Here is a 15,548-nt window from a genome sequence, read left to right as displayed (position 1 = left end):
TTTCTCGTCTCCACATTCATAGAAAAAAACAGAAAAGCTAATAAATTTCCCAACATAGCAATAATTCAATTCTAGTCTACATCTTTTTCTACAATCCATTATACTTAGCAAGACACTAACTTCCGATAACTGTCCGAAATATAGATAAATGGAAAAATCTAGCCTTTCAATACGGTCTAGTCTGAAAATAGTAATGGCCAAACACATTAACGTGAAAAATATCCTTACAAACTCGAAAGTTCTAAAGAACCCATTTTGGTATGCTTGACTGTGTCGATTTAAAGGTCATTATAGTATGAGATCTGAAGCGATTTTGATTTGAAAATAAAAAGAACTATCACTGACAACAGAAATAATTTCACTATAGTCGTGAAATAACGAACAAGCTCCTTAAATAAAGAATAAAAAAAAAACAAAAACCCAACCGACCGGTACGAATGTCAATGGCTAACCACCTCGGTCTGTCATACGCCCGGTGTTTATAGCAAAAAGTATCACAAAACTTTTCAAAATCTAATTAGTGACGGTCAGAGTGCACAAGGACCTCAAAGTTTCTTGAGGTGTTGCAGTTAGTCTTTTGGGTCCGGATTTAATTAAATATATAAAAGGATTCCAGGTCTGTACAAGCGTCTAAGTTGTAACCCATATTTTCTGATGAAAATTGAATGTTTATAAGGTCGGTCGGTAGGTCGATAGCCTCGCACATTTTAGGTGCGAAATTGCTAAAGAACACAGCAAGGATTTGTGTCTTTTCTAAAGATTTCTGTCGGTTTTAAAAGTTTCGTCGGTAAGATTGTAAAAAAGTCCTCCAATACCCCACGAGGCCCCTGTAAGCACCAGGCCGTTGCCCGGTTTGCCTTTCCCTAAAGCCGCCTCTGTCAAAAATAAGTGTGATAAAAATATACCTCATAATTTATTATTACGAACGCTACCTTGACTAACACAATTTATCTAATAAAATATTCAGGGCAATCAATGAAAGAGCCTTACGTTAGATCGGTTCAACAATTTAGGTAAAACAAAAGTTTGTTGCGGTACACCACACACTGGGGAACAGAACCACCACTATAGCTCTGATTCTACTCAAATGTAGTATTGACTTCTTACTTCTTGCTAATAATTTCGACAGTTGAAATCCAATTTATAAGCGACATGTTTTTTTGAAAAAATTTACTAGGTTAAAAAAACATAGAAAAATGTGCTGATTTTAATATGTATAAATATGTATGAAACTTAGTATCATAAAAACACTTCTGGACTTAACAGGAAAAGTAGCACTAAAACTATACAAGAGAAAATCTTGTAACTGATAATTATGAAATTTGTGTTATAATTTCGTTTCATGAAATCGTAATTTAAAACTCTTTTTTGCAACTTCTAAACATTTTGACTATCTCCTTTTTTGTGGTACACCGAAAAACAACCCAGTAAACATTCGAATTATTTTATTCGGGTTACATAAGTCTGTTGTTTTGACGTCAGATGTATTAATTTGTCTGGATGCTGCTTTATGTGCGGCGCCGGTTCTAGGTTCAATTCATGGCTCGTCATTTGTTGATAGGTACCTCATGCCTGCGTAAACATAGGTAAAATATTAAATACTGTATATTATTTTCGGCTTCACCTGCATTACTTACTAGATGTTATTTTCGGCTTCACTTACTTACGTTATTCTTTTCCCCTAAAAGTCCCAGTATGTAATATAAAGTAACTTATAGGATGTTCTGGATATATCGGATCTCGGGGTAAGTCCGTTGATTCAATATATTGCTAAAGCGACATTCCCTAATACCGACAATATTGGCTGAATGGCTATTTTTTTATGTACCACAATTGTTCAACATTGTATTATGTTTAGTTACAATTTAGCGCTATAAATGATTTCAAGTCGTAAACCTGTGTCCCAAGTTTCATTTTCTAAAAACATCGAAACATCCTAAAAATCTATTGCATGTATATTATTAAGATTTTGTGTTTCTATTTCTTGTAGAGGTAAAGGGTCCATACAACCCGATTCCTGTCGGCTTCCCTTTCGCTATTAAATAAAAATAAATATCATTAAAACGATTTCCAGACCCCATGTATGCATTATTAGTGCCTTTAAGTAGTGTCGGGTTCGCTTTCGGAAAATTTCGCCCTTCGCCCCTGATTTCTAGTATATAAGTATATGTATGAATGTATGTATGTATATAAGTAATTATACCAATACCTATAGCCTAGTTGGGAGTGGAATGGACTGCCGAGACGAATGTCCGCAGGTTCAAATCATAAAGGCACACAACACTGACTTTTCTAAAATTATATGTGTATTCTTTCTAACATAACGAGGAAACCTGCATACTTGAGAAGTTCTCTACAGGAATTTTGAGGGTATGTGAAGTCTACCAATCCGCACTAGACCAGCGTGGTGGACTAAAGCCTATTTCTCTCTTTAGTGGAGGAGGCCCGTGCTCAGCAGTGGGACAGTATATAATATAGGGCTGATTTTATATTATGTTATATTCCAATGCCATTTTATTATAAACACTTCCACCAAATTTGCGCACGTTAACGTTAACTAGGATGAATGTAAATTCAGCGTAACCGGGTTATCGGCAAACCGTCATAGATTGTTATTAAGGAAATTAATTTCCATCACACTCGCTCGAAAAGCTTTATACCATAAGTGACGATATTAAAATCGTTGTGATAATAACATTTTCGGCCTTGTGTCACAACGAAGCGTCATGGAATGTTTTGGGTGATATTTCCTCTTGAATTTGGTTTTAGTCCATCTTTTGACGCTCGAGAAAGATTGCATAACATGGTCTATTTATTACGAAATGGAAGTTGATAACAATTTTTTAAAATCTTGTCTCAAATTATGAGACGGAACACACAAGCAAAAGGCTGGCCCTGGATGCACCTCTGCCCACCGCTTCGAGGATAGAAGCGTGGTGTGTGTACTGCCTTTGTGGCGTAGTTGTTGCGTTACCGTACCAATGTTACGGATTCGATGGTCGGGTCGGATAAAATAATATCAAAAATTTTACTCAGTATTAGCCTGGAATCTGGAATTGTTCTTTATAAATTGCAAAACGCTCGCCCTCAAATATAGGATTTAAAATAGCTGGCTGAATGTGGATGATTTAAAATTAATTCTAAAAATGGGAAAAGCATGATAATAGATATGTTTGTAGAGATAGCAATCCATTTGGGATTAATCGGAATGTTTGGTAAAACGCCATAAACAGTAATAAAATATTTGATATACACCAGTGGCGGAGAGTCTATAAAGCTCGATTCCTGCCGACTTCCCTTTCATAATTTATGTAAAATCTAATTACCATTAGAACGATTTGCAGACAGCATTTATGCATATTAGTACTTATATTAAGTTATGTCAGGTTTATTTACGGAGAACTTCACTCTTCGCCACTGATACACGGATGATTATCGGCTTCTCACGCTATTTTATACTGATTGCCTATCTAGTTGATGCACTAGTAACGTAACCCCCCTTGAGGATAAAAGGCGTACGTATCTATATATCTAGTAATGTGCTATCACACGATGTATGTCACCAGCCAAATTGCAGTCCCCGGCTAGTTAGTGGTGTCGTAAATTTGACGCCTATGTTCAGACGTAGTTTAATGGATGCCGCCGCTTAGGGACAATCGGAATACATCGCCTGGCTATTGGCACATGATCTATGATATATCCATCATCATGATTTACTAATGTTATAAATACGAACGTTTTTAAGATGATTTTAGAAGTAAACGCAAAACCGCTAAATGGCAGTGGTGAAGTGTCCATATAACCCAATTCCTGCCGGCTTCCCTTTGCTTAGAATTTATGTAAAATTTCACGTTTCGCCACTGCTAAATGGTATGGATGAAAGGCACCCAAAAATACAAAGACTTGCATTAACACTATGTTTTCACACACACTCACGCTCTTTATCCAGATACACCAGTGGCAAAGAGTCCATATAATCCGATTCCTAACGGCTTTCCTTTTTATAGAATTTATTTAGAATCTAATTATCATTATAACGTTTTGCAGAACGCATTCATGCATATTAGTACCTACATGTTATCGGGTTCCTTTTCAGAAAACTTCTTCTTTCGCCACTAATACACAACATACACGCACACACACACAAACATTCAAATACATAATACTAATATAACTCCTCATAGCAATATTCAAAACAATATAAAACATGTCAACACCCTAGAAAATATGTATAATACTAGACTTGTAATAATTATAAGTGTTGATATAAAGAAAGCTTTATTCCATTCGCACTTGATTGAATGATTGTAAGTCTTGAGATACATCATCATCAACATTTTAGCCGGGAATCGTCCACTGCTGGACACAGGCCTCCCCCATTGAGCGCCGCAGGGACCGGTTCTGGGCCGCCCTCATCCATCGAACTCCGGCGACCCTCACCAGGTCGTTTGTCCATCTCGTGGGGGACCTGCCTACGCTGCGTCTCCCGGTTCGTGGTCACCACTCCAGAACTTGAGATACAAGCTAAAGTTAATTGAATTCGCGAAATTATCATGTTAACATTACCTTTTGATAATAAACGTTTATTTTTTCAATAATACGTAGTTATTGATATTTGAGTAATGTCGGTGTGAAAGAAGCCACAGTTAACACACCCCCGATAATTACATTGCGACGCATTGCGTTCCCACCGTCCAATATATTGGACAAATTGAACGCCAATACCAATAACTGTGACAACTGTTGTGCGAACGTAATGGAGAATGGACATATTTACAAATATTAGGACATTAAGCCGTGATATATTAACGGAATCTAAACAAATTCAGCATCCTATTCATGGGACCTTCGACATGCCGGATACCCGCAAAAATCGTGGTTTTCAAAATCGCGGATCTTTAGAGTATAACGAGATAAGTTTTTTTTTTAATTTGCTTATAATGGCGAGACGAGCTTGCCGTTCGCCTGTTGGTAAGCGATACGACCGCTTTTAAACTGTAGAAACACCATCCAACACCTTGAATTATAAAGTATTGTTTAGTATTTCACTGCGCTTGCACTCCTAAGACATGAGGTGTTAAGTTTATTATGTCCAGTAGTTACATTGGCTACAATGTCCTTCAAAACGGAACATAATAGTGACTACACACTGCTGCTTGGCGGTAGAAATACATTGCGGTGGTACCTACCCAGACGGACTCTCACTTATGAGAGTCCTACTACCAGTAAACTACCAAAGGTACTTAGGTACACCGAAGTTTTGCTGGTGGTAGGATACATTTATATCTGCCTGGATAACAACCAACATACACAAGGTGTTAAAACCCGTCATAGTGACCCACGTAAGTGTGTCGTGTTCGAAATCAGCCGGTGTATATCCGTTTCGGCCGGCATAACTGTGATTGACCAGGTATATTTGTAACGTCTTTTTTTGTAAGCAGGTAGGCAGACAACCTAAGCGACTAAAGAAATTACATTGACATGTTGGAGTAGAAATAAACAACGCAGTGTTAGCTCAATCCGTCTAAAGGGAGATTCAATATTTCACTATTATTTTTAGTACTTCCGTCGCAGGAAATAAAGGCCGGAATTACCGATATTCTTTATTTAAAAATAAATAACCAGTATTTACGAACAATTAATACGTATCCGTTTTTCACCGTACTAAAAATTCACGAAGAGAAATTTTAATAAAAACCCGTAGCGCTGCACTTCGTATGTAGCGTCCATTAACGTAGAGCTTTTCGTAGCCCGATCAAGCGTAGCAATCAGTAAATATTTTTCACAATATAAGTGCTACGCAGTTTTTAACTACTTCCATATTGCTTGTGCTTTGATATCTTGCCGTTCAAGTTTGCAGTTCGCTAGATTGTAAGCTATATAACTGCCTATAAACAATAGAAACACCATTCAACACCTTCAATTAGAAAGTATTGTTTGGCATTCCATTGCGCTCGCCATCCTGAGACATGGATGATGGAGATGAAGAATGAAGAATTATGTGCAGTAGTTACACTGGCTGCAATGTCCTTCAAACTGGAATACAAAAATGACTAAACACTGCTGTTTGGCGGCAGAAAAGACATTGCGGTGGTATCTACACAGGTGGACTCTCACATATGAGAGACCACCAGTAAAAAGTATTTCTCGGTATATAAAGTGTATAAATGAATTAATAAAAAATAATACGCATTGATTTACCATCTATTATTATCTTAGACCATTTAAATATTTTACCTACAAAAATATAAAATCAGTCCCAACAATATTATAATTAGTGGAAGTAATTATAATTTCCAATTCAAAATTTGTAGAAGTTAATTAATTCTTTAAAGTTAACTAACTAAGCACGATTTTCAATTTGTACTAATGAATTCATTCTGCGTGGAATTGATAAAATTCGTGTAAAAAGTTTTGTATAACGCGTAAAATTTCCTTTTTTATTAATTTCAAGTTATTCGTTGTAACGAAGTTGTTAAATTCACTAATTAGAAGTAATAATACGAAAGGTCATTCGGTTTCCAGCTCGGACAACATATTGAGTGGGTTTTTTATCATTTTCTTCTTGATTGTCCTGGAGAGGGACATTTAATGGTCGTAAAGACTACAAAATTCATTCAGTAAGTAAAAACTTGTATGACGGTGGGTTAGCTAGGCTAGGGCTCATGTTTCCCCCTACCTGCCAAGCCGAGCTGGCCACTTTGTTTTATCTTATGCCTAGTATTCCATAAGAATTTTATCCCTAATTTAAAATGCCCGTAATTTATATAAGTGATCTTGAGTGTTATACAGAAATAATAATAATTATTCTTATAAATTGTTTTGACGTATCATAAGTGCAACTTTGTTCGCCTACGTGATAAATAAAGTATTTTATTTTTACGTCAAACTAAAGTAGGAAAACGGTAGGTAAATACATTCATACAAAGCATCACGCCTTTTCCTTTTTCAGGGGTAGGCATAGGTGTAACTCACCCACATTACAGCTATGTTAAGTCCACTATTGCCACTTTCCACCCACATTTCCCGATATGGGGTTGATGTTGAACAGAAAGAACTAACCACTCTACCCGATTAGAGATTCGAACCCAAGGGTAGACGGAAGAAAATAATACTACCTTATACATATATTAATAAAGAACTCACTTTATGCTTTATGCTAGTAGCTACACTATCTTGTTTGATGATGGTTGGATATATTTTATATCTGCCCGGATAGCGAAGACCATACACAAGGTGTTAAAACCCATAGTGGCCCACGTAAGTGTCGCGTTCGGGGATCAGCCTGTGTATATCGGATTCTAACAGGCCTACATAATTGTGGCGACTGTCGAGGGGTAATCATCTCTCGTCAGTCGCCATTCAATTGGATCCCACTTTACCTAAGATCAGGTATGTACATTGGGAAAACGTTCAAAATTATTATAGCAAATTATACTAAAATCTCGCAATCTTAATTCCATCAGTTATTCTAAATAACGTACAAATGAAATATGTTACTTCAAACGTCAGTAAACGGACATATCGGTGCCGTCCGCTTCAACCCGTTTCAGCTGGAACTTGAGGGGCGGAAAGATAGCACTTTACAAATGTCGACACATGCCCGCGTCGGGTTAAGCGGGCTCAATTGATTAACTCAAATTCGCGAATATTTAAAGCGTATATTTCATTTTCTTTATTTTAAAGTTCTTTTTTAAAAAAAACATGCATTTAAAAATATAAAAAAATGAATGACCCTCTGATGACGAAGCTCAAGACCCAGGCCGCCGGTGGTTAGGGATTCAAAGTGAGGAATCTCCTCACAATGCGCGCCGTGTCCAGCAATACTGCCTTCTGCATCTGGCTTCCGACCCAACGGCCAATTAGGAGCTTCTGAAGATGTTGGTCGAGTAAAGCGTATATTATGTTGTGTACAAGACTTCTTAATAATTGGTACCTAATAGATGACAATGTGGGTGTAATCAGAGGCGGCCTTAGGAACAAGCGAACTAGGCAACAGTCCGGGGCCTCGCGCGCTGCCTTAGAAGACCTTTTTGACCGACAAAACTTAAACCTAGGGAATTTTTTTAAGACGCGCCCGGAGCCTGGTGTCGTATATTTTTGCTTTCATCTAGTGTGCTCATTGTTAGGGCAGTCATTGGGTGTGATAATACATATACTTACCAGATACTCTGTAGGCATGTATTCTGACTAGTGTAATTTACGATTATTTACCAGGGACCCATAAAGCGAACAATAACTCTTACTGAAATTGTTAATTATTCAAGATACAGGTTTATCGCACACAAACATTCGTCTCTACCTGAAATCCAGTTCAATAATAGATTAACTGCGCGGTTTGCTTAAACCTACGTAGTTAGAAACACAAACCCTGTGTAATATCATATTCCTTAACTTTACGCACGCATTGAATTTTGACCGTTGGGGTGCAGAACTGTGTAAGTCAGAATATTATATTTAAAATATTGTAAAAAAATAAAAAAAAATATTTTTAGGATGTTTGTATGTTTAAAGTTAACGTATGAACATTATAAACTTGTATATTCCTGGAAAATGTTCATTAGTTCACAAAAAAAAATTAAAAGTAAGTTATAATGTTTTTGTTTTAATATTTCGAACCGTAATTAGCGTGAGTAACATAACAATAGCGTGTTATCCATAAAGCTAAGCTCAATATCATTAAATCTAATGTTAGTGCTAAACAACGAACGGCAACAAACAACGAAACACTCTCAAATTTTAATCGATAATATTTCCGGTTTACATATGTAATTATTTTTAAACAAGCTATGCTTATTGCTTCAATCGTGATAGATGAATACTGATAATATCGATATTAGTGGAAACTGGCAAATTTATTGTGATGTAAATATAAGATTTCCTCTAAAGGCTTTCAAAATTAATTTAAAATATTATATTGTAAAATATACCGAAAAGTTTGATATAAATAAAAATAAAATACCTAACATGCGATCCATTTAAACTCAATACTTGAAATTTCTAAATTCTAAGTTATACATGTTTTAACAGTGCGGCCATAAAGTAACATATCTCATTTTTAATGCATGTAGGTTGATACGCTTTATTGTAAACCTTTGCGAATTCTGAAACAGACAAATGTGGAATATGACAAAGCAGAAAGTCAGTTTTAATTCTGCAGAATTCTGCCTTGTTTTTTTTTATTATTATTGTTTTTAATACAATAGTTACACAATAATAGCATCTATTAAACTACAGAGGTTTATAAATTACTGGTAGTTATAGATATTTTTCGTACTTAGGCTGAATATGGAGCATTTCTGGTTTATTTCAAATCTAGATTTCAACATTGACAGCGTGTGGTTATGTATGAAATGGGGCTCATAATATAAAAACTCGAAAGTGTAAACCTGGATGTGAATAAAAAATATTAATCAAATAAGTAAAATTATATGTTGTTTAAGTGAATAACTAGGATATAATAGTGACGTTCTGGTTGCCATTGTAGTTCAGATTTTGAACAAATAGTTTATATGGACGTTCGTGTCTATAGAATATATATGTCAATGACTAGAATGATTTCCAGACGTATCGACGCTCCGAAGGAAATCATATCTAAGCGACAATCAATAAATTTTTGAGTAGAGTGCTTTATAGTTTTGATTTCAATTTGAACATTTATAACAATTCAACTTTTTATTTTATAAAGATATAATATAATGATATTAAAATTGCCCTAGACCTACAAAATCTAGATCAAATGACGCAGAAAAATATGGCGATTTAAAATATTTATATAGTTCATTTTATATTTGTCTCTTAAATATGATTGCTTTTCAAGTTTTGATATGCATATTATTAGTACTTAAAAGTTGTGTCGGGTTTCCTTTTGGTTAATTTTACCGTTTGCCACTGTGTGAAAGGCTGGTAGGTTAGCTAGGTTAGGGCTTTATTGTCCTCACTGGTGAGGATCGCGACGCGTTTCTCCCTTATTGCTTTTTAAAAAAACATATGTACATCATTTTATTTCTTCTTCCCTGCCAGCCCGAGCTGGCTTCTTTGTTTACTAAGTATATTTTTCATTTATTTTATTTTCAATATAAATTGTCTTTGTTTATATAAGCTAATTTAATTAAGTAATAATTAAATATTCTCATGTACCTTGACTTATCATACGTGCAACTATGTTCGGCTACGTGATGCATTTTATTTTTATTTTTATTTATAAACAGTCATCATCATCATCATCATCATTATCATCAGCCTGCGGTCCACTGCTGAACATAAGCCTCCCCCAAGCCGCTGATAGACAGTGTGAGTAATAAAACAAACACACTGCAGTACAGGCGCAGAGGTTTCCTGCTGAATAATTAAATATGACTATTCCAGCTCGCTTACTGGAATCTGCATGAGCGGTATAGGTATAATCTCTTCATTGCTATGTAGCTCTTAATCAACGTATTATCAGGGTAAAGCCGAGAGAAATTCCCGTGCAGGAGAAACGGCCAATTGTAACTTGAAATGAATGTAAATTATAAGACCTATTTTGCTATAAATATTTATTTTTCTTATTTTCTGAGTGTAATGTATAAAGTTTGATTAAATAAGTATTAATAATTTACATATTATAAATGAATAAATTAGATTTAGTTTTAACTGGCTTTTGCTCGAGGCTTCGCATGAAGAAGTTTTCCGGGATAAAAGTCTTGCTATATATTTTCCTGGGATAAAAATTAACCTATAACCTTCCCAGGGTCTTAAAATATCTCCATACCAAATTACATAAAATCAGTTCAGTAGATTTTGAGAAAATCGATCACATACAGACAGCTTTTGAGGCCTTTGTTTTATAATATGTATAGATTTCAATGTCTTCCATAAAACTATGCCTGTATTCCCCGAACTTATGTTTCGTTGAATTTAATACTATGCATGCACAGCCGCGAGCAGATCTTATAGTAAAACCAATAAACAAAATAACAAGCATTAAGATTCAGTTTACGGAATGGATACGTTCGTAAAAGTTATTGAGCAGTACACTCAAGGGGACCATTTTATTGCTGAACGATATTTCCTGTGCCATCAAATTTTATATCGGTGTAGTTACGTCGGCTTAATCGATGACTACAGGAAATACTGGTGTTTTTGCGGGATTCGTACTTCTCGTGTACCCATTGCTGTTTTCTATAGATGTACCTTCTATGTTTTTTTGTTTTTTTTTTTGTTTGTTATAAATGTTTGTGTGCGTGCCAGTATTTTATGCGATTAAATGTTTATTTCTTTTTTTTACTGCGAATACCCAATTTAACAAGTAAGTATGTCAATTTTGTCATGTTTAAGATCAATATCCATAAACACCTTCTTATTAATATAAATAAGATTCGTGAAAAACGACAGCAGTTTTCACGTGTTCGCGGGCCCTTTGAAATTCAATCGGTTTGCTTTATTTATGCAAAGGTTACATACTTGTATATATCCTTACAAATTATAAAACAAAGTCTCCCGCTGCGTCTGTTAGACCGCTATGAACTCAAAGACTTCCAAACTGATTTCGATAAATATTGTATGGAGATAGTTTGACATCCTGGTAGGGATGTATGCTACTTTTATCCCGGGACAATATATATCGGCACTTTTATCCCGGGAACCTCTTTCTTGGAATTTATGCTTGATCACATCATGGGACGAAACACACAGGCGAAAGTAAGCGCCCTAGTTACACTTCTGCCTACCCCTTCGGAGATAAAGACTTGTGTGTACTTGATTCAAACAGATACATAGTTTTTACATACCCATATCATGAAATAAAATATTATAATTCTAAATCAACCATTTCCAAAGCGAGGATTTCAATTTTCTCAACCATACCCATATATTCTAGACTTAAGACTTTCTAGCCGAGCTTTAGGTCGTAAAGGAAATTAGGAAGCACTGAAACCGAGATAACGAGAGAAGTCGAACTATTAACAGATGTGCATCGGGCAGCTGCTCGGGGCCATAAAATTAATTTATTACTCGAAATGTGTAAAATATGAACATAAATCGATTTTCATTGTGTAATTGCGGTAAATGTAAATCATCATAATGAGAAGTTAAAATGCAGTGTTACGCGTTTTTCATTTAGGGGTAGGTAGATGTATATATAATATAATAATATTAGACCTTAATATATACTGCCCCACTGCTGGGCACGGGCCTTCTCTACTACTGAGAGGGATTAGGTCTTAGTCCACCACGCTGTAGTGCGGATTGGTAGACTTCGTACACCTTCAAAATTCCTGTAGAGAATTTTCGGGTATACAGGTTTCGTCACGATGTTTTTCTTCACCGTTAAAGCAAACGATAATACACAAAGAATACACACATAACTTTAGAAAAGTCAGAGGTGTGTGCCTTTGGGATTTGAACCTACGGACATTCGTCTCGGCAGTCCGTTCTCCACCCAACTAGACTATGCAAGGTAGATGTGTATCCAAATTTCGCTTAATATTGAGCATTAAAGCCTTATCATTTTCCCCGACTCGTTATTCAACCCGAGACCAGAACACTGCAAGTATATATCATACCGTAATACAACTACATCACTCTCAATACACATATTAAAGAAAAAATCTTTTGAATTGTTGAATCTGATCCCCTCTTTTCCTCGACAGAACCACGCGTGCTGGCATACGAAGCTACACCTTGATGGTTAAAACCATCACGGATGAACCATTAGATTCGCCAACTCGTTTCTTAGCCGCGCCATCAAGCTTTGGAATAGTTTGCCTAGGCCCGAGTTCCCTCCTTCCTATAATCCTGGATCTTCCCGCCGTAGGGTGAAAAAGCATCGTAATAGGCCGGCATGATTGCGTCGAATGGCATAAGATAGCCATATGTTGCCATTCAATTCTCTATCTGAACTACTACTGTACCTAGTTATTAAAATACTAGCCTTTGCGGCTTCGCCCGCGTGAAGGCGTTTTCCGGGATAAATTCTTTTTCCGAGTTACTTGATATGTATTGTTATATTATGATCAAATTACACAAAATCATTATTAATTGTAGCCTGTGTGTTATTCCGATGTATAGCCAATATTACTGTAAAGTTTCATCCAAATCCGTTCAGTAGTTTTTTCGTGAAGGAGGCACAAACATACATACATCCATCCTCACAAACTCGCATTTATAATATTAGTAGGATCATTGCTCTGAAGAAACAAGTCTCATCAAGTTATCGCTCAATCACAAAAAGCGAGATAGAAGACATTCATTCGCGTACCCGCAATATACTTTTACACTTTACGTACCAAATGAAGCGATCTTGTAATATTTGGCGCGATTTCACCGCGCATAAACGGGCCGGTGCGATTTGGACGTATCGTAAAAAGTTTATGTTCGTCAGTGGAACGTGGCGGTATTCTACAGTTCCGTCAAGCTATGATGGCCTTTTTGACGTTTGTCCGCTCATCAAGATTCGTATTAATTTATAACTTTGATGGTGGTAGAATATTTTTTACATCCTTTCCGATAGCGACCACCGTACACAAGGTGTGAAAACCCGGCATAATGACCCACGTAAATATGTCGCGTTCCGAGATCAGCCTGTGTATATCCGACAACAGACTGGGATAATTGTATCGACTGTCGAGGAGTAATCAACTCTCATCAGTCGACATTGGACCCTACTCCACCTACCATTAGGTACAGAGGGGTCTCTTTCCCGTGCCCATATACAAAAGTCCAATCAGACAATAATAAATTTAGAACTTATGTCCAGCAGCATACATTCTATTTCATTCGCTTTTCAACTTCTAATAAATTCTGTGCATACCATATCATAACTTGAAGGAGTAAGCAAACTCATAAAATGGGTTTCAACGCACCAATATCGATTGCATGCTTTCTAACCACCGACCGACATATTTTGCGAACTTCATGACGATGAATACGCTTAGAGTAAGCGCACGCCAATTCGTAAGCTTAGAATTCATTTCAAAGTAAGCCCGAGTTGTTCACGCAAATGACGTCGATGCAGTCGATTTTGCATATCAAAGTTTATGAGAAATATATTTAAAGCTTGGATACTAAATCGATTGCAAGTACGCTTCGATATTGCTTACAAGTACGCTCATTAACTACTTTACGCTGGAAACATTTTGTTCTGCGTATAAAGTTTCTAAATTCTTTTTAAAACATTTTACATTATTATTGTAATGTTCATCCAAATTATAGGTACATATTTTTTAACAATAATGTCCACATCTAGCTTTGAATTCTGTATCGTAAACTTTGGTTTCAATTTCACAATATGTATTTTAATATATCCGAAATCAAAATAATTATCATTCTAAAGTATAAGTGTGTGTGTGCATATGTGTTAAGTTTTGTTTAATATAATGTAATGGAAATGGTCAACTCATTCATGTATTTTGAAGAATCTCTCTATAACTTCATAGTTTAGATTCATTCATTCATTTTCCATCATTAGTATGATGTAATATGAACTATAAAATGTATTTCATCAAAATATCTAGTATATAATTCGTTTTGTATATCTCATCAGCCATAATCACAATAGACAATAAGTTTATAAAATCACGTATTTTTTATTTCATTCAAGGAACAAAAAACAGTTACACATTAATAAAAGATAGAATAAAATTACACAAGTACAAGTACGTAAAGTAATAAGATAGCATCTCACAGTACTCTCGTCCAAGGAATAATATGTCAGCTATCAATATCCACGGCAAGAACTCGTTTCTAAACACGCTCAATCTAACCGCTTCGAGTTGGTAATTGGTTATGCAGTAAAAGTTCATAGTTATAAAGTTCAAATAATATGTCAGCTCTTGAAATCCAAGTATGCTTAGAACTTATTTCTAAACACGCTCACTAACCACTTCTAGTTTGTAATTGGTTAGATATTGGAAAATTCATAACATTGCACCTAGTTGAAGGATAATATAAGTACTTGAAATCCACGGCAAGTACGCTTAGAACATACTTCTTACTGCATCCTCTCTGAACACTTTAGAATCAACTCGTAAGTACGACTTCACTCTAACCATTTCTAGTTCGTAATTGGCTGAATACCGGAAAGTTTAAAGTTTTAATTTATTTGAGGAATATGTGAGTTCTTGAAATCCATTCCGAGTACCCCTTGAATACACTTCTAAGTGCATTCGCCGTAATCATTTCTAGTAATACTGTTCTAGTCTTCTAGTATTATGTAATTGGTAATTTACGGAAAGGTATATAAATAACTTGTTTAAAGAATTCCTCCTTGTACTGGAAATTCATTGCAAATACGTTTAGAATACACTTTTAAGTACGTCAACTCTATCTAATTTTAGTTTTTTATAGATTACAAACCACCAAGTTCATAACATTGCCTAGAAAATAGTGCTTGATATTCTTTACAAGTACTTTAAGAATACAGTTTCAAATACGACTACTTCAACCATTCTAATACATACCTACGACCCGAAAGATTTTAGTTTCATTATTCAAATATGTTAGCTCTTCAATGCAAGTACGCTTAGAATCTGCTACTAGATGCATCTTCCTTAATCACTTCAATTGGT

General features: G+C 35.6%; 1 protein-coding gene across 1 annotated transcript in view; it reads right to left on the bottom strand.

Moving 5' to 3' along the window:
• The window catches only part of LOC115450566 (inactive dipeptidyl peptidase 10), a 179,553-nt gene that overhangs the window by 71,665 nt on the left and 92,340 nt on the right, over positions 1-15,548 (bottom strand). The gene's annotated exons all lie outside the window — the stretch shown is intronic.

Source organism: Manduca sexta, chromosome 4 (assembly GCF_014839805.1).
Source record: "Manduca sexta isolate Smith_Timp_Sample1 chromosome 4, JHU_Msex_v1.0, whole genome shotgun sequence".
NCBI classification, from domain to species: domain Eukaryota; kingdom Metazoa; phylum Arthropoda; class Insecta; order Lepidoptera; family Sphingidae; genus Manduca; species Manduca sexta.
Note: the sequence above shows the minus strand (reverse complement) of the source record. Positions and strands in the feature narration are given on the sequence as shown.